The sequence below is a fragment of the Triturus cristatus genome, chromosome 12, assembly GCF_964204655.1.
Source record: "Triturus cristatus chromosome 12, aTriCri1.1, whole genome shotgun sequence".
NCBI lineage: Eukaryota > Metazoa > Chordata > Amphibia > Caudata > Salamandridae > Triturus > Triturus cristatus.
This window is the reverse complement of record NC_140595.1, coordinates 335,713,261-335,736,211: the sequence shown is the minus strand read 5'-3', so window position 1 is coordinate 335,736,211 and position 22,951 is coordinate 335,713,261.

Here is a 22,951-nt window from a genome sequence, read left to right as displayed (position 1 = left end):
GGGTAGGAGGGGCTCCAAGGGCAGGAGGCCACCATTCATTGTCCCAGAGATGGAAGTCTTTGCCAACCAGAAGAATCTCAGATTTCGGTGAGTTCAGCTGCAGGAAGTTAGCTGTCATGCACTCTGCAACGGCCAATATGTCTTCCTTAAGTTTTGCTCTGTCCTGGCTAGGATTGTTTGTCAGGGTGATCACCAATTGGGTGTCATCTGCATATGACACCAAGGAGATTCCCCGCGCTTTGGCCATCCGCGCCAGAGGGCTCATATAGATATTAAAACGCGTGGGGCTCAATGCTGATCCCTGAGGAACCCCACAGCGGAGTGGGTGGACACGGGAGGCAAAAGTGGGAGCTATCACTTGGAAAGTCCGGTCGGCCAGAAAGGATGAAAACCACAATAAGGCTTTGTTGCCGACCCCTATCTCCTCCAGACGGTGGAGCAGGATTTCATGGGATACCGTGTCAAATGCCGCGGTCAGATCCAACAGAACCAGAGCTGAGGTTCTGCCGTTCTGTTCCACAACCGTCAGCAGTGCAGACTCGGTACTATATCGTGGTCGGAAACCATTCTGGGAGCTATCTAATATGGAATTAACTTCCAGAAAGTGAGTTAAAGTCAAATTCACATGAGCTGTGTGTCAGGGCCTTTGTGAGGCAACTGTACTAGCTGAAGTGCAGAGTGGCAACTTTCTGAAAAGTTGGGAAACTTTAATAGTGACTTTAAATCTGGCCTGGGCATCAGGTCGGATTTAATACCACAATTAATGTCATAGTGTACTTGACCTCGTTAGGCAGTCTCATTAGGAAGTTAATCTGACTGAGGTGCCAGCCGGTAAACCAGTGTTAGCCAATGTGGCTCCTAACCTTTACACAGCAAAATAACAATTTAGATGTGTTACTGCTAAGACATATTAAATATCATGTGTCTTACTTAACTATAGATAGCTCCCTGCCACATGGCTCCATAGGCATTCTGTAGGGGAGACTTATATATATCCTTAAGGGAAGTGGTGGCTTTGCCATTAGGTGTAATGGCAAAGTCGAAGTTTCAGTGTAAAGCACCACCCTTTCAGTCTGCAGTGGCAAGGCCAAGGTCCATTTTGTCTTTGTTACATGCAAGGTGGCACAAACAGGGCCGCAGCCCTGGGTTAGCATTCTGCCTTACATGCCCTTGGTACCTGGAAACCATGTACTAGGGACTTATAAGCAAGCCAGTACCTGTCAATTGGATGTAGCCAATTTGGTATAGGGTGGGAGCACCGGCATCAATATCAGTTTAGCAAGCCTCAGTGCTCTCTTAGAGTCGGAAAAACAGCGACATCAGTTTAAAAATGTGGGGGTGAACATGCTGTTGGGTAATAACTCTTCCAAACCTCCTCAGAGTGACGCAAAGCAAACACAGACTCCAGAAGCCACAAAACACAGGAAATGTATTTGCACCTTTCTCCTTTTATTGGCATGCCAAGGCAAAAGACAGACACAGTGTCACGTCTTGGAACAAGCTTCTTCTGCCCCACATAGATATTAAGGGGAGCATATATAGGGCAGAAAGTGCTGTCATCAGTAAAATCCTTAGATGTAGACAAGGCCAAATACAGTTGTACGAATACAAATAGAATTGTCATGCAAGCACAAGACATAGAGCAAAATAAGGGCACAAGGGAAAAGAAAGCAAGTTTAAGCGAAAGCTTGAATCGGAGGCATTTGACAGCTGTTAACCCAGGACGTATCAGAGAGGGCAATAAAAAGTTTTTGGGTCAGGTTGGAATAGATTTGTAAAGGAGGGGTGATTTTAGGAGCGCAGAGCAAGCAGTTTGGTCTGAGACAGACATAGTTAGTTCAGTGGGTCTGAGATAGTGTGGGGGAGAATTTGGCATTAATTCACTTATTTGGCTGATGTAAACATATAGATATATATTTTTCCTCACACATGCAACAAGAGGAATTTTCTTACATATATAATCAAATAAAAAGATTTGTCCCCAGAGCATTGCATTCTCTGCTTAAACATGTTACATGCCATTAAACTAGATCCCGCAAGGTAACAATAATGTATTTAAAATTTGCATATCTAAGTCCACACCTGCACATGCAAGCATGTACATGAGGAAAAGTAAACAAACGAAATTAAATAAATGGCCTCTAAATAAAGTCTAGAATAAAATCCAAACATGCAGCAAGCATATTGACCTAATTCGAATAAGGGAACAAGTGTGATCTACTGTAGTATCCAAGAACACGCACTACAGTGTAGATAATACATCACTATATAAAACAGTAAATCAAAACACAAAAGGATTTATAGACTTTACTTTCACTGTCGCAAAAGCAAAGATAAATGAATTAGAGCATCCGTGCCGCTTCCATCAAGCCTATGTGCCCTGCCGCGTGATAAATGGGGGACTGACTGCCCAATGAACCTCATCCACCGACTGAATCTGCTCAAAATGTACTCATCACTTTTTGAACTGGGCCAGAAAGTCATAAAAGGCTACCTGCAGTGCCCACTGCCCTCCATCATAAATTAAAGGTCACTGTTCTGCAAGGTAAAGAGTTATCAGAGGATATTATGTTGTGCCACTTCACAGCCTACTGAATCACAGAGAACATGGGCTTTGGCAAGTATTAGAAACATTGAATGGAAACCTCTCACACCAGAATGTGGAGAAGCTGTAAAAGTGATGGATGGGTCATAAAGCAGGTTGAAAGATTGCTGTCCTTATCCAGCATTTAAGCCTTAAAGCTCTCTTGATGGCCAGGGTTTTTAATCAGAAAGCACCTGGGTGTCGAGAGTGAGCCATTAAAGAAAACATTGAGCTCACTGCAGGAGTTCAGTGCTCGGCTGAGAAGTTTAGGGTCAGCAGTCTGACTCTGCCGCCTTTCTTCCCAGACACTGAGATTTACTGCAACATCTTAAAAAAGGCGCAGGGTGGTGGCAGACAGCACTTGATCCCTCAATCCAGTACTGCAGTCTGATTTACAGAGATTGTCTCAGTACCATAGCATCGGGAATGCGATCAAGGCACTGAGTCATGCCTGGGGCAGGAACATTTTTACTATTTTTTAATAGGTGAATCCAGTATACTTTTCATAAAATCTACTGCCGAAAAATATCTAAAGATGTCTCCATCTACAGCTGCAAGGTATTTTAGACACACTGCAGCCTTATCTATCAGAAGCTTTTAAAAGAAAATTGTAATCCTGTTTCTGTTTTCTTTGAGTTTTACATTAAATCGTGCTCACCTTTGCCTCTGCTACTGAGATTGAGTGCATTTAGAGACAAAAAGGCCCATTCAGAAGGATTTTACTAGGAGGAGGTGTGACTGACTCTTGTAGCACTTAATTTCAGGAGTAAATCAAAGGTCTTATTTGTCCAATGTATGATTACTACAGCAGCACATCCCAGCAAAGTATCTCTGAACCAGGCCCACACTCATTCTAATGGTATCAATAAATTGTTTTGCAACTAAAGAGCTGATCTACAAATTCATATCTTTCTATGAACCTCAACAATTAGATTGATGAAACCATACTTTACAAAACACTGGGGCAAGACAGAGAAGTGGGCGAGCAATATAAAGACCAGACAAATGTCCAGGGAAAATGCTGCTTTGTACAGAAAACAGTAAACCCCAACAAGTCAGCTCTTTTTCATTATTGTTTATTTGATATAACATCGTTGAATGGGGAATATAAACTGTCATATTTACTACTATATACATTGCTATTGCATTGTAAAAACAATATTGTCCACAAGCATGTTGCAAATGTGATGGTTCTGTGTTAGAGATGAGAAATGTGTACACTTGTACGTATTTGTTCTATTTCTGTTCAATGCCTTTTCCCCACACTATGATGATAATAATAGCTACTCTCTTTTCAACATTCACTGTTTCTTTTTACGTAAAATAACAGAAAGAGGCAATGTGTGAAACGTGATTATAGTCCCTGCAAGGGATTAAACGCACCATATGTATATTTTCTATTGCTGACTTTTCGAAAATATGTATCACAGCGTCAGCAATAGGGACACTGCAATTGTGACTAAACCACAGTTTCCATTTAAAAGGCATTTTTGAGTTGCTAATAACATTTGTGACATTTGATAAATGTCCATGAAGCTTTCCAGCAAAATAGCTTTCAGTGGCTAAGTTTGAGAAGGTAAAAATTGTTGTGCATAATTTTTTTAAAGGGGGTCAAAAAGGTTATATTTTCCATTGCAGCTCCCATTGGAGTTTTCGCACTTAACAGCGAGCACTGCTAGCCGGAATTTACAAAAACTTGGCATGAAACTAGAACTTTTCTCATAAGCGCGTACCTTTTTGGTTGGTGAAAAAACCCTTCAGCACCTTCTGAGATATTTGTATTCTAAAAGGCAAGCAGGCATCAAAAGGTCCATCCAAGAAAGACTTAAATCTAATCAGCATTAGTCCACAGACATTTTATGGGTCTCTGAAGGCAGATGGTATGCCGGTTTTATTTTATGAAAAATAAACAGATTAGGAAGCATATTCGCCTCTTCTCAAATTCAGGTTTGCAGCTCCAAATTACTATTTACGGGCATATGCATTGCAGCAGCCATTGAATCTAACAGGGCTTGTTTGCCAACCCCAGCTGCATAAGGCTCTCTGCAGTAGGAGCTGACTGCCCAGGACATTGGGTTTAGGAATGGTAAAAGGGTTCTCCCTGCGGCCTTTGTCTTGCTGACGCAAATTAAGTGGAAGACAAACATTTTTTTACTCACAAAATCTTTGAGAAGCAATCATTTGATAAAAACCAGCTTGAAGAATTAAAGTCTTTGCTGTTTTCATCAACAAAATTCTTGGAATTTCTGGTTTTCTGCTCTGTATCCCAGTTAAGGTTAAGGAGTTTGCAGTCTGTACAGCAGAGTGTCATTCCCTTCATTCCAGGATCAAATTCTTGTACAGTTTCTTCAGGAAGGTTTCCTGCACTTTCAGAGTGCAGAAACTGAGAGCTCTTCGAGTGGAGCACATGTGGCTGAAGGTTTCTAGGATAGAGGGTCAGAAGCTTTACTAAAGTTAAGGGCGACACAGCATGGATGACTGTTCTGGCTCTCTCTGCAGCTTTTGTCACGGTTGACCACTCAATCTTGGGAAATCATTTGAGAGAATAGAAGCATAAATCAGTGGCACAGTTTTGCAATGTTTAAACCATTCTTAAAAGGTTTTATTCTGGCAACACGTTTGCCTCCTATATTTAGCTTTACTGTGACAGTTCTTTCCTTAGGGGATACACAAGGCCTGTCTCTGCTACTTTTTAAAGCCTAGGTGCAACCTCTTGCAAATCATATAAGATACTTGGCTACACTGCCCTCATCGATGCTGATCACAAGCATTTAATTCCTTGCCTTATTAAGCAAGTGTGTTCCTATCTTCTTAACCTCCACAATCGCTTCTCATTGATTCATAAATAATGGCAATCAATTTTCCTCAAATTAACCACAAATAAAATGACGTTCCTGCTGATTGTTAACATCAAGAAATTTAGGCACAATGTCCTATTGCCACACAGCTCCATGTCCATTGCCAAATGTTAATGTTTTAGGAGTTACTGTGGCTAATGACCTTCCCTTGAGGCAACTAACAAATGTTCAAGTTAAGATGCTTTTCACATTTTAATACGTACCTTGTCTTTTTTAGCATACAAGGAGCCAATCAGCATGCTGGAGAACCTTCAAGTGCAGAATGCAGCAGTCAAAATGATTTTTCATATAAAGAAGTTCAATCAGTTCACTCGATTCATAAAGCAGCTGCACAGGATACCAATTAAACAATGAATCCAATTCAGGTGCTTATGTATACTTCATAAACCCCCATGTCAATCTAAGCAATATTGTTTGTATCAACTAATTCAGAAATATACACTCTCAGAAAGCCAACGTCTGCTTTGGGTTCCAGAGTTCAGGAAGGCCTGGGAGAGTGGCCAATCATTTATGGTTCTAGGTGAAAAGATGTGGAACAATAATACTAGACATCTGAGAGAAATTGAACATGTTTCACCTTCAAGAAAGGTAATTAAGACCCACCTTTTGCCATTGCAGTGGTACTTATGGCTATTTACGTAAAGGCATGTGGCACTCAGCAGTGCAGAGAAACCTAAATGGTGATGGTGCAGTCTATAGATATCAAAATCAAATCAAATATTCCTGACTGGTAGCTGCGGAGACTTCCAATTATAAACAGCTGTGGAGCCCCTTACCTGCAATCTGCGGCCTGCCGAGGTGCAGTGGGTCCGGAATAGACTTCGCCGGTCCCCTGCTGGGCCCCCCTGACTGAGGACGACGGTGCTGGTGGGGAGTGGCCGCCGGAAATCCTCTTGTTGAAGCAGCAAGGGCCCAACGTGCTTCTGGCCTGTGACGGGCGGCGCCTGCCTCGGGGTGAGAGCTTGACCGGGAGACAGAGGACCCAGTGAATGCTTGGTTTGCGGCGCGGGTGGGTTGTCGGGCTATGCCCTTGGAGCTTGGCCCCCTCCTTGCGCCCGGAGCTGACCTGGACACCCGAGCAGCTCCGGTGTCCTGCCCTGCACATTGAGGAGTCACCACAGCCTGGATCCGGTGTGGGCACGGGTCATTGTTTGCTGGGTCGCGGCTGACACCGTGGTGATTCCCTGCAGTCGAGCCTGGTGTGGGGACTGTACTGTGCAGAGCTTATGCCATCAGCGCTGTCCCTTGGGGGAACCAACCAGGTGAGAGCTCCCGCGACTAGGTACCCCGGATTGCCATGGGCAAGGATCGGCAGGGGGCATCGACCCCCAGGCAGCAAACAATGGACCGCTACACCACTACAAACCCTCCGGGGGGAATCCGCGGAGGGCCTGTCCTCGGACACGGCGACGCTGCTGGAGGTGGTAAATCAATCACGGACTGCTCTTGAGGCCCAGATTGGAGCCGTGGGGTCGGAGGTGTCGTTTCTCCACCAAGATCTGCGGAAAGCGGTCGCATAACTGGGGCGGAGACCAGGGTTTCTACTGTGGAGGACTCCATATCTGTGCTCCAGTAAAAGGTGGACAAACTGACTAAGCACATGCATGACCGCGCTTTGACCAAGAAGCCGCCGCCAGGAGAACATCCGAGACCTGTGATTGCCCGGCTCCTTAACTATGCAGACCGCGACGCCATTCTCCGGTACGCCCGGCTACATAAAGACAAAATTATTTTTCAGTCACTTCCCATCATGGTTTTCCCCGATTATACTAAGTTGGTGCAGCAACAATGCCAGTCGTTCGTGGCGGCCAAGAGACGGCTTCGTGAAATAAACGTATCCTACACATTGTTGTTTCCGGCCCGGATGAAAGTGATGTACAATGCTAAGACATTCTTCTTCAATAACCCAGAGGAGGTCTTCCTGTGGACAGATGAGCTTAGGGTCCTCAAGCCACACTCGCCGCCCCCGTTGGACTCGGACTCCTCCCAGGGCTCGCATTGAAGTGGTCACCAAGGCAGGGACGCAACATCAAGACGCAACAGATCCCACTACAACTGGCGAGCCCAGGAACCGACGGGCACGGAGGAGTGAGGTAGACTGGGGCATGTTGGTCATCTCTGCTTCCTGCTTCCTTCTGGGGCGGGACATGATATTTAGTAGTGGACTTGCAGGCTTGCTTGGGGGTTAAGGGTTGGGGTCTCTACTACCAGCCCTGGAGGAAACTGTCATGGCACGCCCCGAACGTTTGGGTAAAGTTGGGTGAAGTTCGTAGGGGGGATCCATTGGAGAAATCGCTTGGGTCATCGTGTTGAGGGCCTGGGGGGATTCCACCGCGACAGATACTCCGTGTTCCTGGAAGTATGGGGTGGGGGAGGGGGGATGGGGCATTGGGGACAGTTACTCTGTTATTGTTTGTTTTGTTTCTTGTTTCCACATCATGCACACACTCTATTGCTCTGCCGAGCGCACACCGGCTGACCCTTTTCGTTCTGACATCTAGGAATGGCACACATGGCGGGGAACTCTACACCGGGGACACTCACTGAACATTCTCTCCTGGAACGTGCGAGGCCTGTTAAATAAGGCCAAACAGGGGGCCGTGCTCCAGCAGGTGAAGCGCTATGTGGCAGACATCCTATTACTCCAGGATACACATCTTCTGGGCACGAAAGCCCCGTGCCTGGCCTGATATGGATACACTACAGTGTATCACTCCGGCTTCACTCGAGGGGCGCAGGGCACGGCCATACTTGTACAATATAGAGTGCCGCTCCAGGGTATGCAACACTGGCTAGATCCCAGTGGCCGCTTCACTGTGATCGCGGGTACAGTAGCCGGCAAACAGATTACACTAGGCAGTGTATACGCCCCCCCCACCGCTAGGCCAGATGTTTACAGATAAATTGACACAGCTCTGGGGAGATCTTCCAGGTGGCCTGATGGTGCTAGGGTCTGATTGGAGAGACACAATGGGTCCCTTAGATAGGTGCCGAGCTTGACAACCCGCTGTACCCCCCCCCACTACGTCCAAACTAAATGTGCTGGCACACACTCTGGGCTGGGTGGACACATGGCGGGCCTTTCACCCCTCTGAAGTCAGGTTCGCCTACGTGTCGCCAGTCCACCCCACTCTTTCTCGCCTCGATTACATGTTCATCCCACATAGCTACCTACATAGGGTGTCACATACGTCTATACTGCCCCGGGGACTTTCTGATCATTCACCGATCCAACTTAAGCTGTGCCTGCAGACTAACAGGGCCCCAAATAGATGGTGCATGTCCCCCTGGTTGCTTCGTGACACGGACTATCGGGAGATGTTGAGTCTGGCAATCACTGATAATCTCAGCTTTAATGTCGGTTCTTGCCAGTCCCGGCCACTCTATGGGAGGTGTTCAAGCCCACGATTTGTGGGGTTGATATCAGTTATCGCATGGGGGAGGAGCAGCGTTGCCTGGCCCAGGTGCACGACGTGGAAAATAGACAAGCCAAGCTCCAGTCCCTGGTGGTGGAGGGCTCCGATTCTGCCGCCCGTCAGAACCTCCTGCATGTACAACAGCAGCTTCATCAAACCCACACGGACTCTGCCAAAGAGGCTTTGCTGGCCACTCAGCATAGGATCTACCAATGGGGCGATAAGTATAGCCAGATGCTTCATAGGCTTTGTCAAGCTAGGGCTGCCCGACGCAGGTTCCCCTCTTGCGGTCCCCTGAGGGGGTCATGTGCGCCTCCCCGGAGGCGGTTGGACAGGCCTTCGCAGATTTTTACGTGGCGTTATATGAGGAACGGGAGGTTATTGCAGAACCCATTATAGACTCCTATTTGGTAGATATCTCTCTCTGCTGCCTCTCCGATGAGCAACGTGCCACCTTGAAGGAACCCATCACTTTGGATGAGCTATGGGCCGCTCTTTCCAACATACACCCGGGATGTGCACCCAGCCCAAATGGGTTGCCATGCGACTTCCTGCTGCCTCACTTGGAGACTCTGGGACCTCATCTACTGGGAGCGCTCCGAGACACCTCGGAGCGGTGTGCCCTGCCTCCGGATTGGAGGCATGCGGAGATCGTAGTCTTTCTTAAGCGGGCCACCCACTGGAGGATCCGGGCTCGTACCGCTCCATATCTTTGTTAAATTTCGAGCTTAGCTGTTAGGGAAAGATTCGGCGGACCGGCTCTGTACGTGCATACAGGATCTGGTACATCCGATCAAGCGGGCTTTATGCCCCACCAGTCCACTAGACACAATATCAGACGTGCCCACAACGCTGTGGCTGAGTCCCACCACCTGGATCCCCCAGCGGCTGTCTTGCTCGCGGACATTGACAAGGCGTTCGATTCCTTGAGTTGGAAGTACCTTTTTAAGCTCCTGGAGGCAGTAAATCTGGGCCTTCGCTTCATGACGTACGTGAAGTTATTGTATACCGATCTCACTCCATCAGTCCGAGTGGCTGGTCACTGTTCGGCCCCCTTTCCCAACCGTAGGGGCACGTGGCAGTGGTACCCACTCTCCCCGCTTCTGTTTGTGCTGGCCATCGTGCACCTGGGTGCCTGGGTCCGCTTGGACTCGGTCCTTCGGGGTCTGGACTGGTCACCAGAGTGCTCTGTCAGGATTGCGCTTTATGCCAATGACGTCTTGTTTTTTATGTCGGATCCCTGGGTCTCTGGGCTTCGGGTGCTCCAGATTTTGAAGAGTTTTGGGGAGACCTCTGGGATCTACGCCAACCCCTCTAAGTCCATTTTGTTCCCTATCACTGGGGATCAGCGGTCTCAAGCTTGGGCCTCGCAGCTGATTTTTGCGGAGGAAGGCTTTCGGTACCTTGGGGTGTATATCGCGTGGTGCCCGACAGCGGCATGGGCACGCAACTTTGCGCCGTTGCTCCCCGTGGTGCGAGATGAGACGACGGTGTGGTCTCAACTACCCCCTCGTTATACGGCAGATCTGCCATTTTTAAAATGATGTCTCTATCACGTTTGCTGTATCAGCTGCAAAATTACCCATTTCCCATTCCACCATCATGGTTCCGTCAAATTAATGCTGTTCTGAATAGGTTTCTATGGCAGGGGGGGGAGCGGTTCGAGTGGCGCTCGCAACATGTGTTCAATCTACATACTGCGGCGGGATAGCGGTGGCAGACGTTCGAGCATACTACTGGGCTTCGCACCTTCTAGTGATAAACGACTGGTGGTACAGCTCTCAGGCAGACCTGGCCTATGCGGTGGAGAAACTCTTCTTGGCGGAAACCCTGCTGCTCCACCTCCTCTATAGTTCCTCATCTCTGACGGAGCTTCCCCCGGCCTTTTGGACAGTCATTCCGATATGGAGGCAGGTGGTCAGCCAGATGGGTTGGTGGGGTAAGCTGACAGGTGCAACACCTCTTTGGCAGGGTTCCCATCTCCAGCCGGCTTCATCCCTGGTAGGGTTTCATCAGTGGGACGCCATAGGGATCTCCCTGTTGGGGGATATAATGCAGGGGTCCACGCTCAAGTCTTTCCAGAGGCTGCAGGACAACTTCGAGCTTCATAAAACACAATTTCATAGATATCTGCAGCTCCGTCGTGCCGTGTCTCCCTTAATCAGAGACCTCACGACTGTGCCTAAGTTCCACCCGCTCGAGGGCCGGTTGCTTATGGGGGATCTGGGGGCCCATAAAATTAGGCAAGTTTATCAAACAATCACTACACACTCCACAACCACTATGCACCGGCCGCGAGTGCCGTGGGAGGCGGGTGTGCCCACTCTGACTGATGATGACTGGGCTGAGGCATTGGCTAGTCCTCGGTACTCCGCTGTCTCCACCCGGTAACGGTTGATTCAATTTAAGTACCTCCACAGGGTCTACTATACACGCTTACGCCTCCATAAGATGGGGGCTATTCAGTCTCCCACATGCCTTCACTGCGACTCGGAGGAGGGGTCGTTCCTACACATGGTATGGAGCTGTGGGGCGCTGCAAACATTTCTGGTCTGGCATTAGGTCCTGCTTGCGGCGGGTCCTGGCATGGAACATCCCTGCGGACCCACGGCTGATTCTCCTCCATGGCACAGAAGACATTGGGGGGAACGGATACAAACGACACCTGCTATTCTTAGGTCTTACACTTGCCAAGCGTGACATTGCGCAACACTGGAAGGCGGCATCCCCACCTAGTATAGGTAATTGGAAAAAAGCCATGGATAGATGCCTGTCAGCGAAAGTGGCAGTATTTCAGGCACGGGGATGTCCGCCAAAGCATGGGAAGATATGGGCGGGCTGGGCTACGTACAGAGGCATCGATCTATCGCTCTTGGGGCCTCCGGTCTCCCGGGACCCGATTGACAGGCTAGTAGTGAGCAACTGACCAGTTTAATGCATTAGGGTTGCGCGTGGGCAAGGAGCATGCTTATATAACATTATTTTATGATGATGTAGGGTGTTTGGTGAGTGGTTGGGGAGCGGGGTGGGGGGTTCTGGTCTGATGTTTTGCGGACCCTCTTTGGGGTTCATACTGGGTGCTGAGAATTTCTACAATATGTCTCTTACATGTATAGTGCTTGTTGGGCTTTTGCTCCTTTGGCACCTTGGAAAATCAATAAAAATCTGTTGTTAAAAAAAAATATTCCTGACTGGTAGTGCCTTGTCTCTGGTTAATCTGGTGTCGTTATCTTGTACTCTTTTGCATACATGGTCTTTCAGTGGTGTGATATGACATGTCCTCAAAGAGTACGGCCCTCACTGCCCTAGATTAGCGGGCCTTAACCACTTGACTTGTGTGGACCCCCAATTAACCATTAATGGAATCAGGAGACCTTCAATGGACCATTATTAGAAGCCAGGGAAACGCAGCTTAAGCAATTTCTTTGATTTGGACTTCAAAAGAATGCACAAAAATACAAAACAAGTACACACCAAACAAATGTTCAAATATTGTAATATTTTGTGAAATTTGCAATCCGGTATAGAAAACATTTTCTATGTTGCTTACTTATTTGTATAAACGTTAATTGAATAATTGTAATATTATTTAATTTTGTAAAACAGTTTCCGGCCCCCTGAGTAGTCCTCGGACCACAGGCTAAGAACCACTGCCCTAGACAAAGGACTTGTTAGCAAAGTTTGCAATTGACTGTGCAGTTTTGATACTTTCCATTTGAAGGATTTCTGAAATATTTCCAGTCATACATCTCCCTAGTTGTCACTCAATTGTTGTCACTCCTCTATAGTTATGGTATCTGGGCAGAGAAGTCCTGCTTCCTCAGGATTTAAAAGTTAATTGTGTGCTTCCAACTACATCAGACAGTCATACTTAAGAGCCTTTTTAACACCTCAATTTAGAGAAGTCTAAAGTTGCTTTTCTTTTGAGTTTGGAGATAGATGTTCTTCTGCATAGATATCGAGGAACAATATAACTAAATCACATATTGACTGAGGAACCTTATATCTCATTTCAGAAAGCAGAGAGAGAGAGAATGCGCAATACTTATTTTTTTTCTTCATTTCGTTTTTCTTAATATGCAACTTTGGATAAAATGACATTGTATTTATTTGGAGTGTATTGCAATGGTTTTAATAATCAAGCAATAACAAAATCTCTCACTTCAGAAAGCCCTATAATAGGCATCCTGACTATCCTTTATCCAGTGAACTTGTAACAAGGATTTCGAGAGATGACTTAGCTGACTATCAGCCGTTCCACCAATCAACATGAGATGGAACTGCTGACAGATAGCTAGGTCACCTGCTGGAGGGTGCATAATAAAGTAGCAGTACATCATTCAAGAACACTCTAAGGTTTCACCCCTTCATCCATCTATTAAGTACCTACGACATTTGGTGAAGTTGGTAGTCTCTCTATCATGAATGGAATTCACTGGCAGTGCAGTTTTGTGGTTCTACTCCTACCTTTCTAACTGACACCAGTTCATTCACATAGGCACCTCTGGCTCCTAGTATATCCCAATGATCATCCAAGTCAAACAGTGTTCCAACCTGTGCCCAGTCATCTTTATTTTCTACATGGATTCCTTTGGGGCTTTACTAATGACAATACATTAAAAAAACACCAATATGCTCCCAATATTGACATCTAGCTAGACTCCTCTGCAGTAGAGATCCAGTGTCTCAAACGCTGCTTGTACCTCATCCAGAACTGCATGCCCAGTAAGCTGAAGAGCAACCCCATTGTAGGACAGGACTATCTTTGGTGGTGTACCCCCAGATTTTTGCCCTCGCTGCTTTTGCTTGCTATAGAAGTCTGTGTTCTTAGCCCCGTTAACCGCTAGTAAAGTACCTGCGCTCCCACTTTTAACATGATTGAACAGCCATGCAGAAGCCAAGCAGAGGCGCAATATTGCCATGCCAATAAACACTACTTTTTCCCACGGGTTCCCCTGTAGGTCCTAGTCTACCCCAAGTCCAATTAGCACTGGAGAGAGGGAACAGGCAATCCCCAGGACTTCATTATAAAAGCTGGCAATTTCTCGTTTTAATTTATCCAAAACATTGCAGGTGGCAAAGATATGACTAAGGTCTGCTTGATATAAAGCGTAGCGTGGGCAGGCAGTTCCTCTCCCTTTTCCCCATTTAGCAATGTTTTTCGGGATGTAATAAAGCGAAAAACATGATTTATAGTATTGAGCCTGAATTCAGGCTGGTACTAAAACATTCTGTGCTAAATTAGTTGAGTGATAAAATAATTCCTCTGTGACGCCAACCTCTGCCTTCCTTTTGCCGCTCGATCTTCCATATCATCTGGCATTAATGAATTAAAAAATTATAGACATAACCAATAGATAAGTCTCTATTCTTTCTAAGTTTATCTATAATTTCAATATTGGAGGATTTGTAAAAATATTAAAAAGTCTCTGCTATCCAGCCCAAACCATTCTCTAAGATTTTCAAATGAGACCAGCCCGATTGAAGAAAGAAAACCTCCAAGTTTAGTCAAGCCTGCGACCCTCCATCTTTCTACAATAGGGCTTTTACAAACCTCTGGCAGAATGGGATTATCACAGAGTGGTGTATAGAAATTCAGATGGCCAAGCCCAATAAGCTTCATAATACATTTCATGACCTTGGCCCCGCCTTGTAATGACTTGAAGCGAACTTTCTTGTAATGGTTAGTATTCAAGTGTCGCCAGGCCCATCCCCATGCCCCTGTCCACATAACAAGCTTGAGTGGTGATGTTATCTCTTCGCTCCTGCTTGCTCTCGGTTTTTCTTGAATAAATATTAAATTATGCAGTATGGTAATGGCCCAATATTAGAGTTTGATGTTTGGTAGGGCCAGTCCTCCCCATTCTTTGGGTAAAGAGAGAAATATAAATGCTTTTCTGGGCCTCGCGTACCCCCAAATAAATTTAGAAAATAGATCTTCAATTGCTTTAAGACATTTGCTATCAAATTCTAAAGGAATTGCTTGCAGCAGATACAGAAATTTGGGAAAAAACAGCATTTTGATGCTGTTGTATCTACCGATTATAAATAAATGTAAGTTATGTAATCAAGCCAGTTCTGGTTTGCTTTTGGCTATTAGTGGTTCAATATTATCTTTCACAATACAGTCAGTGTTTGCAGTGATTTCTATACCCAGGTATGTTGCTTTCTTAACCACTCGTTCATCATTAATCTTAGCATACTCATTGCAGATAATTAGAGTTTTATTGCGATTGAGGTAATACCCGTAGAGTCTCCCAAATCTCCCCACCTCTATTTCAATTTCGCCGATAGCTACTGTTAGAATGGGGAACCTCTGGTTGGCACAGGTAGGTACTTGTGACAAGCAGTGGTCCCTTCTTCTATTCAGGGCGAGAGAATTATCCCTTCAGAACAACCCCTGCTCACCCTATAGGTAGTGTGGCGCGAGCAGTCAGGGCTAAACTTCAGGGCGCTAGTCAGTTAAGCATTTATGATCACACACAGTAAACCCCAATGATCCCCCACAAATGGACACCAGGCGTAAGTTGTATCAAAAATACGGACGCTTTATATAAAAGATTCTTTGTTACGCAGGCATGTACAAGACCATCAATAACGGTTGCAAAATGGAAGCCACAAGATGATAATTAGGCACTGTTCTTGTCTTTGGTAACTTATTCGATCACGAGCGCTTCACAGGGCTCGGTTGAGTCGGTCCAGTCACGATGATGCGCAGTGCACCCGGGATACAGTGATACGGGGAAATCAGAACGTTGCGGACCCCGAGTCCGATAGAGAGTTCACTGTACCTGGGAACGTGCGATGTGCTTGGACGAGTCTTCAGGGGAGATGCAGGTTCTGCACCTCGTAGGTCTTCCGGATCAAGAATTCAGAGGGCGGCTCTTGGTAGACAGGTGCGGCCCAGGGCCTCCGACACGGACTGTGCGGGAGGTCACTGCGGAGGGCGGCATGGTCAGACTCAGGCTGGGAGGTGAAGCGGGGCGGCCGGATACGTTACGACGTACGGGCGGCCGTCCGAGGCTTGATTTCACTTCCCAAGTAGAAATCCAGCGGGAGGGCGAGAGGGCACCAGGCACGCTCCAGTGGCAGGCAGGTGACAGGGAAGCGGGCGGCCAGCCTCGATGGGTCCAGAGCGACTCAGGTAGAGCGGGGCTCTCGGCGAGGGGAGGCGGCCAGGCTTCTGGGTGTCACGGCCCTAGGAGGGGTGGCAAGGTGCGCAGAGCACTCCGGCGGGAGAAAGCACACGGCTCGAGTTCTCAGACGAGCGGAGACACGGTGAACCCACTGGTCCTGGGGTTCAGTTCAGGGGGCAAGCTCTTCTTCCAAGCCCTTGGAGATAGTTGAAGAACAAAGTGCAAAAGTCTCTTTCAGTCTTTTTCCTCTCCTTCCTCAGCAAGGCACCTACTGCAGGCCAGTCCCTCAGGTCAGGGAAAGTTACTCCTCCTTCAGCTTCTTCCAGGTCCTTCTAGTCGGGCAGAGTTCCTTCGTGGTTCAATCTGGATCTGATTTCTTAGGAGCCAGGCTCCTTCTTTTATACAGGGATTCTTTTGTTCTTTAGCGCCAGGGGGCCTGGGCCTGGCTCAGTCCAGTTTTGGAGCACTCTGTTGTGGTGACTCAGCTTGTTCCTTTCAGCAGCAGGGCAGAGACATCAGCCGCTCCACAGGGGGCGGCGCCGGCTTTGTGGTGGCAGAGCACAGGTCTATTCAAGAGTCAGGGTGTACTCCTCCCACCCATCCTGGTGTAATCTCTCTACCCACCACCTGGCAGCCAACCTGTCTCCTGGAATCCCCCAGCCCTGCTCCTGTACTGTTGCTAGGCAGAACACACACTCACGGCAGAGGCGGACTGAGATGGTCAGGCACGCAAAGGCTAACTTTCTAAAAGTAGCATTTGCAAACCCAGGATATTAAAATAACCTTTACTAAAAGATGTACTTTATTATCCCGAGTTCAGGCATACTAAACATGACTTTCTACCATGCTCTCTGAGTCCACTGGGGTCACAGCGTGTAGCGATCCCAGCAGCCCATTCTGGCCTATGGAGAGCAGGTAGCCTTCAATAGTGAAAAACGAAAATGGCTGTAATTCACTATTAAGACATGCCACACACATCAGGGCATGTCCTACCTTATGCCTACAATGCACCCTGCGCTTGGGCCTACCAGAGGGGTGACTAACATGTAGTTAAGGGAAGGTTTAGGGACTGGCAAGTGGGGACACTTGCTCAGTCAGCGCGACGGTACCAGACCGCGCGCAGGTTCTGCAGTGGCAGATCCTAGACACATTTTACCCCGCTGCTTCGGTGGGTGGCACAATCAGTGCTGCAAGCCCACTAGCAGCATTTGGATATACAAGCCCTTGGCACCCCTGGTGCACTCTACTAGGGACTGATAGTAAACCAAATAAACCAAACGTGGAATTCAATTCACATAATACATTTTACCATAGGGAGCACTTGCACTGTGGCACTGGATGGCAGTGGCACAGTGCCCTGAGCAGCTAACACCAACACAAAACACAGTGAGGCACAGACAAAAATGGAAGGGTGACCCACGCCAATGGTGCCAGGTCTAACACGTGTCCCCTCCAGCTGAAAAGTGGGGAGAACTACCCTACCCCAGGGAGTTCTGCATCACTAAGGCGGAAAAACCTGGACAGACCGTCAGCATTGGCGTGATCTGTGCCAGGGCGATGCTCCACCGTAAAGTCCATACCCTGTACACGGCTCGAGTTCTCAGACGAGCGGAGACACGGTGAACCCACTGGTCCTGGGGTTCAGTTCAGGGGGCAAGCTCTTCTTCCAAGCCCTTGGAGATAGTTCAAGAACAAAGTGCAAAAGTCTCTTTCAGTCTTTTTCCTCTCCTTCCTCAGCAAGGCACCTACTGCAGGCCAGTCCCTCAGGTCAGGGAAAGTTACTCCTCCTTCAGCTTCTTCCAGGTCCTTCTAGTCGGGCAGAGTTCCTTCGTGGTTCAATCTGGATCTGATTTCTTAGGAGCCAGGCTCCTTCTTTTATACAGGGATTCTTTTGTTCTTTAGCGCCAGGGGGCCTGGGCCTGGCTCAGTCCAGTTTTGGAGCACTCTGTTGTGGTGACTCAGCTTGTTCCTTTCAGCAGCAGGGCAGAGACATCAGCCGCTCCACAGGGGGCGGCGCCGGCTTTGTGGTGGCAGAGCACAGGTCTATTCAAGAGTCAGGGTGTACTCCTCCCACCCATCCTGGTGTAATCTCTCTACCCACCACCTGGCAGCCAACCTGTCTCCTGGAATCCCCCAGCCCTGCTCCTGTACTGTTGCTAGGCAGAACACACACTCACGGCAGAGGCGGACTGAGATGGTCAGGCACGCAAAGGCTAACTTTCTAAAAGTAGCATTTGCAAACCCAGGATATTAAAATAACCTTTACTAAAAGATGTACTTTATTATCCCGAGTTCAGGCATACTAAACATGACTTTCTACCATGCTCTCTGAGTCCACTGGGGTCACAGCGTGTAGCGATCCCAGCAGCCCATTCTGGCCTATGGAGAGCAGGTAGCCTTCAATAGTGAAAAACGAAAATGGCTGTAATTCACTATTAAGACATGCCACACACATCAGGGCATGTCCTACCTTATGCCTACAATGCACCCTGCGCTTGGGCCTACCAGAGGGGTGACTAACATGTAGTTAAGGGAAGGTTTAGGGACTGGCAAGTGGGGACACTTGCTCAGTCAGCGCGACGGTACCAGACCGCGCGCAGGTTCTGCAGTGGCAGATCCTAGACACATTTTACCCCGCTGCTTCGGTGGGTGGCACAATCAGTGCTGCAAGCCCACTAGCAGCATTTGGATATACAAGCCCTTGGCACCCCTGGTGCACTCTACTAGGGACTGATAGTAAACCAAATAAACCAAACGTGGAAGTCAATTCACATAATACATTTTACCATAGGGAGCACTTGCACTGTGGCACTGGATGGCAGTGGCACAGTGCCCTGAGCAGCTAACACCAACACAAAACACAGTGAGGCACAGACAAAAATGGAAGGGTGACCCACGCCAATGGTGCCAGGTCTAACACGTGTCCCCTCCAGCTGAAAAGTGGGGAGAACTACCCTACCCCAGGGAGTTCTGCATCACTAAGGCGGAAAAACCTGGACAGACCGTCAGCATTGGCGTGATCTGTGCCAGGGCGATGCTCCACCGTAAAGTCCATACCCTGTATGGAGATGGACCACCTCAACAGTTTTGGGTTCTCGCCCCTCATTTGCATCAACCATCTGAGGGGCCTGTGGTCGGTCTGAACCCGGAAGTGAGACCCAAACAAGTAGGGTCTTAGCTTCTTCAGCGCCCAGACCACAGCAAATGCTTCTCGTTCTATCGCACTCCACCTTTGTTCCCGGGGAAGTAGCCTCCTGCTAATAAAGGCTACGGGTTGGTCAAAGCCCTCCTCAGTGATCTGTGAGAGAACTGCCCCTACACCATGCTCTGATGCATCCGTCTGCACCAGGAACTCTTTGGAGAAGTCAGGAGCCAAGAGCACGGGCGCCGTGCACATGGCAGTTTTCAGGGTGTCGAAGGCTTTCTGACAGGTGTCAGTCCATATCACTTTTCTGGGCTGCTTCTTCGAAGTCAGCTCTGTCAAGGGGGCAACGATGCTGCCATACACCTTGACAAACCTCCTGTAGTACCCGGTGAGTCCTAAAAAGGCCCTCACCTCCGTCTGGGTCTTTGGGGGCTCCCAAGCCAGGATGGTTTCAACTTTGGGTTGGAGGGGCGCCACCTGGCCGCTCCCCACTTGGTGTCCCAAGTACACCACTGAACCCTGCCCGATCTGACACTTGCTTGCCTTGATCGTGAGGCCTGCCTTGCGCAGCGCCATCAACACTTCCCAGAGATGTTGCAGGTGTTCTTCCCATGTGCCGCTGAACACTGCGATGTCATCCAGGTAGGCGGCGCTAAACTCAGTCAGCCCCGCCAACACCTGGTTGACCAACCTCTGGAAGGTGGCAGAGGCATTCTTCATCCCAAAGGGCATCACCCGGAACTGGTAATGCCCATCTGGTGTAGAGAATGCGGACCTCTCTTTGGCCCCATCAGTTAAGGCGATCTGCCAGTACCCAGACGTTAAGTCAAACGTGCTGAGGTACCGTGCAGCCCCTAACCGATCAATGAGATCATCAGCTCTGGGGATGGGGTGCGCGTCAGTCTTCGTGACTGAGTTGAGTCCTCGGTAGTCCACACAGAACCGGAGTTCGGGCGTGGCACCCAGCGCTGCAGCCTTTGGGACCAAGACCACTGGGCTGGCCCAAGGACTGCTGGAGGACTCAACCACCCCTAGAGCAAGCATCTTCGAGACCTCCTCTTTGATGCAGGCTCTGACCCGGTCAGTTACCCGGTAGGCCTTGTGCTGCACAGGTAAGCTGTCTCCTGTATCTACATCATGGACGCACCAATTTGGGATACCAGGAACCAGGGAGAACAGGTCAGGGAACTGCCCCAGCAGCTGGCGGCAGTCACCCTGTTGCTCAGGGGTCAGGGTGGGTGAGAGGTTAACTCCATCCACTGACCCGTCTCGCTCTGAGGCTACCAAGAGGTCAGGAAGAGGCTCGGACTCCTCTTCCGTCCCACCATCGGTGGCCAAGAGCATGCCCACTTCGGACCTCTCCAAGTGGGGCTTCAGTCGATTGACATGTAGGACCCTTAAGGGGTTCCTAGGAGACCGCAAGTTCACCAAGTAGGTGACAGAACTCTTGCGCTCCACAATCTCAACGGGTCCTGTCCACTTGTCCTGGAGTGCACAAGGCTCCACAGGGGCCAGGACCCACACTTTTTGGCCAGGTTGAAGCTCAACCAGAGTGGCATTCTGGGCGTACCACCGCTTCATTTCCTCCTGGCTGGCTTCCAGGTTTGCATCAGCAAATTGCCTGAAACGCCTAGTCTGGTTCCGGAAAGCCAGCATGTAACTGTATACATTCTGGGGAGGTTTCCTGGGAGATTGCTCCCAGCCTTCCTTGACCAGACTAAGAGGTCCTCGTACTGGGTGGCCATACAAAAGCTCAAAGGGACTGAACCCTAGAGACTTTTGTGGCACCTCGCGGTACGCAAAGAGAAGGCATGGTAAGAGGACGTCCCACTTACGCCCCATGGGTTCCTCGAGACCCATAATCATGCCCTTCAGGGTTCGGTTGAAGCGCTCAACCAACCCGTTTCCTTGGGGATGGAAAGGTGTGGTGAACTTGTAGGTTACACAACACTCTTGCCAAAGGGACTTCATATATTTCGATATGAAGTTGGTCCCCCTGTCAGACACCACCTCTAGAGGGAATCCTACTCGTGAGAAAATTCCCATCAGTGCCCGTCCCACCACGGGGGCCGTCACTGTCCTCAGAGGGATGGCTTCAGGGTACCGGGTGGCATGGTCCACCAAGACCAGGATAAACCTGTTGCCCATGGCTGTTTTGGGGTCCAGTGGCCCCACAATGTCAATCCCCACCCGCTGGAATGGGGTACTGACCACAGGGAAAGGTTGGAGTGGAGCTCTCAGCTTCCTTCCACTCTTGCCACTTGCCTGGCAAGTCTGGCATGTCCTGCAGTCAGAACTCCTGCGCATTTGGGGCCAATAAAAGTGGGTGACAAGCCTTTCAAAGGTCTTGTCCTGCCCCAAATGTCCTGCTAACGGTACGTCGTGAGCCAGCCCCAGTAGGAAGGCTCTGAACTTCTGGGGTACCACCAGCGCACGGGCTGACCCAGGTTCAGCAACCTTAGGCTCTGAGTATAGGAGGTCGTTCTCCCAGTAGATCAAGTGAGTTCCGGACTGATCACCATTGGCCTGGGCTGCAGCCTGCTGCCGCATACCCTCTAGAGAGGGGCACTCTTTCTGCTCCCTGCAGAATTCCTCCCTGGTGGGGCCTCCTTCTTGCTGCCAATGGGTCTGCTCAGGCAGATCCCCCAGTTCGGCTATCTGTTCCCCGGTAGGCCCCAGGGCATCCCCCTCAAGGTCTGCTTCCTCCTGGGCCGTGGGAACTTCAGGAGCCGGATTCCCGTGCCTCCCTTGCCCTCTCTCTAAGGCCGGTTCCTGGGCCTCTTCCTCAGGCTCCAGGGTTCCTTCAACACCCCTACCGGCTGCCATCGACCGGGTGGTCACGCACGCCCAATCAGGCAAGCCCACCATCCGCAGGTGAGTTGTCTTCTCCACCTTTTCCCAAGGGGAGCTCTCCAAATCGTTACCTAGGAGACAATCAACCGGCATGGCCTCTCTCACACCCACTTGCAGAGTACCAGAGACCCCCCCCACTCAAAGGGAACCTGAGCCATTGGACACTGACTCTCTGTGTTGTCGGCGTTGACAACACGGCAGAATGCGTGTGGGACAACCTGCTCTTGAGACACCAGGTGTTGCTTGACAGCAGTCACACTGGCTCCTGTATCTCTAAGAGCCCCCACCCTCTTGCCATTTATGGTCACCCACTGCCCATACTTTTGAGTATTGGGGGGCAGCTGGGCCTCAGCGACCATCTCACTGTCTCCTAATGAGACTAGGGTCATCTGTACGGGATCCCCCGCCCCTTGGACATCTATCTCCCTCCCCAAGGCTACACTATTCACCTGCTTGGGGGGTGGAGCACCAGAGGGTGCTGGTTTACCATACAGGGGGCACTTGGGATCCACGGAAATGTGCCCCAGGTTGTTACACTTGTAACATCTGAGGGGCCCTCTTTGAACAGGGTTACCTGTCGGGGCCCCGGTCTGCTTCGGGGGTGGGGGTGGCTGAGAACCTTTCCCTTGGTTCCCTTGGGAATTACTTTGGGGCCCTCTGTAGAACTCCCTCTGTTTACCCTTGTCCCCCCCACTCTTCTGCTGGGGACCCTGAACACTTTTGGCGGGGCCTCCCATGGGACCCTTGTGGACCCTGGTGCTGATCCAGCGGTCCGCCTCCTCAGCAAGCTTCCTCGGGTTGGACAGCTTGCTATCGATCAGGTGTTGGCGTAGCTCAGGAAAACAATTATCCGACAAGTGCTCCCATGCAATTAAATCAAACAGCCCTTGGTAATCATTCACTTTGCTACCCTTCACCCAACCATCCAGCGCTCTGCAAAAAAAGGTCACATATTCTAC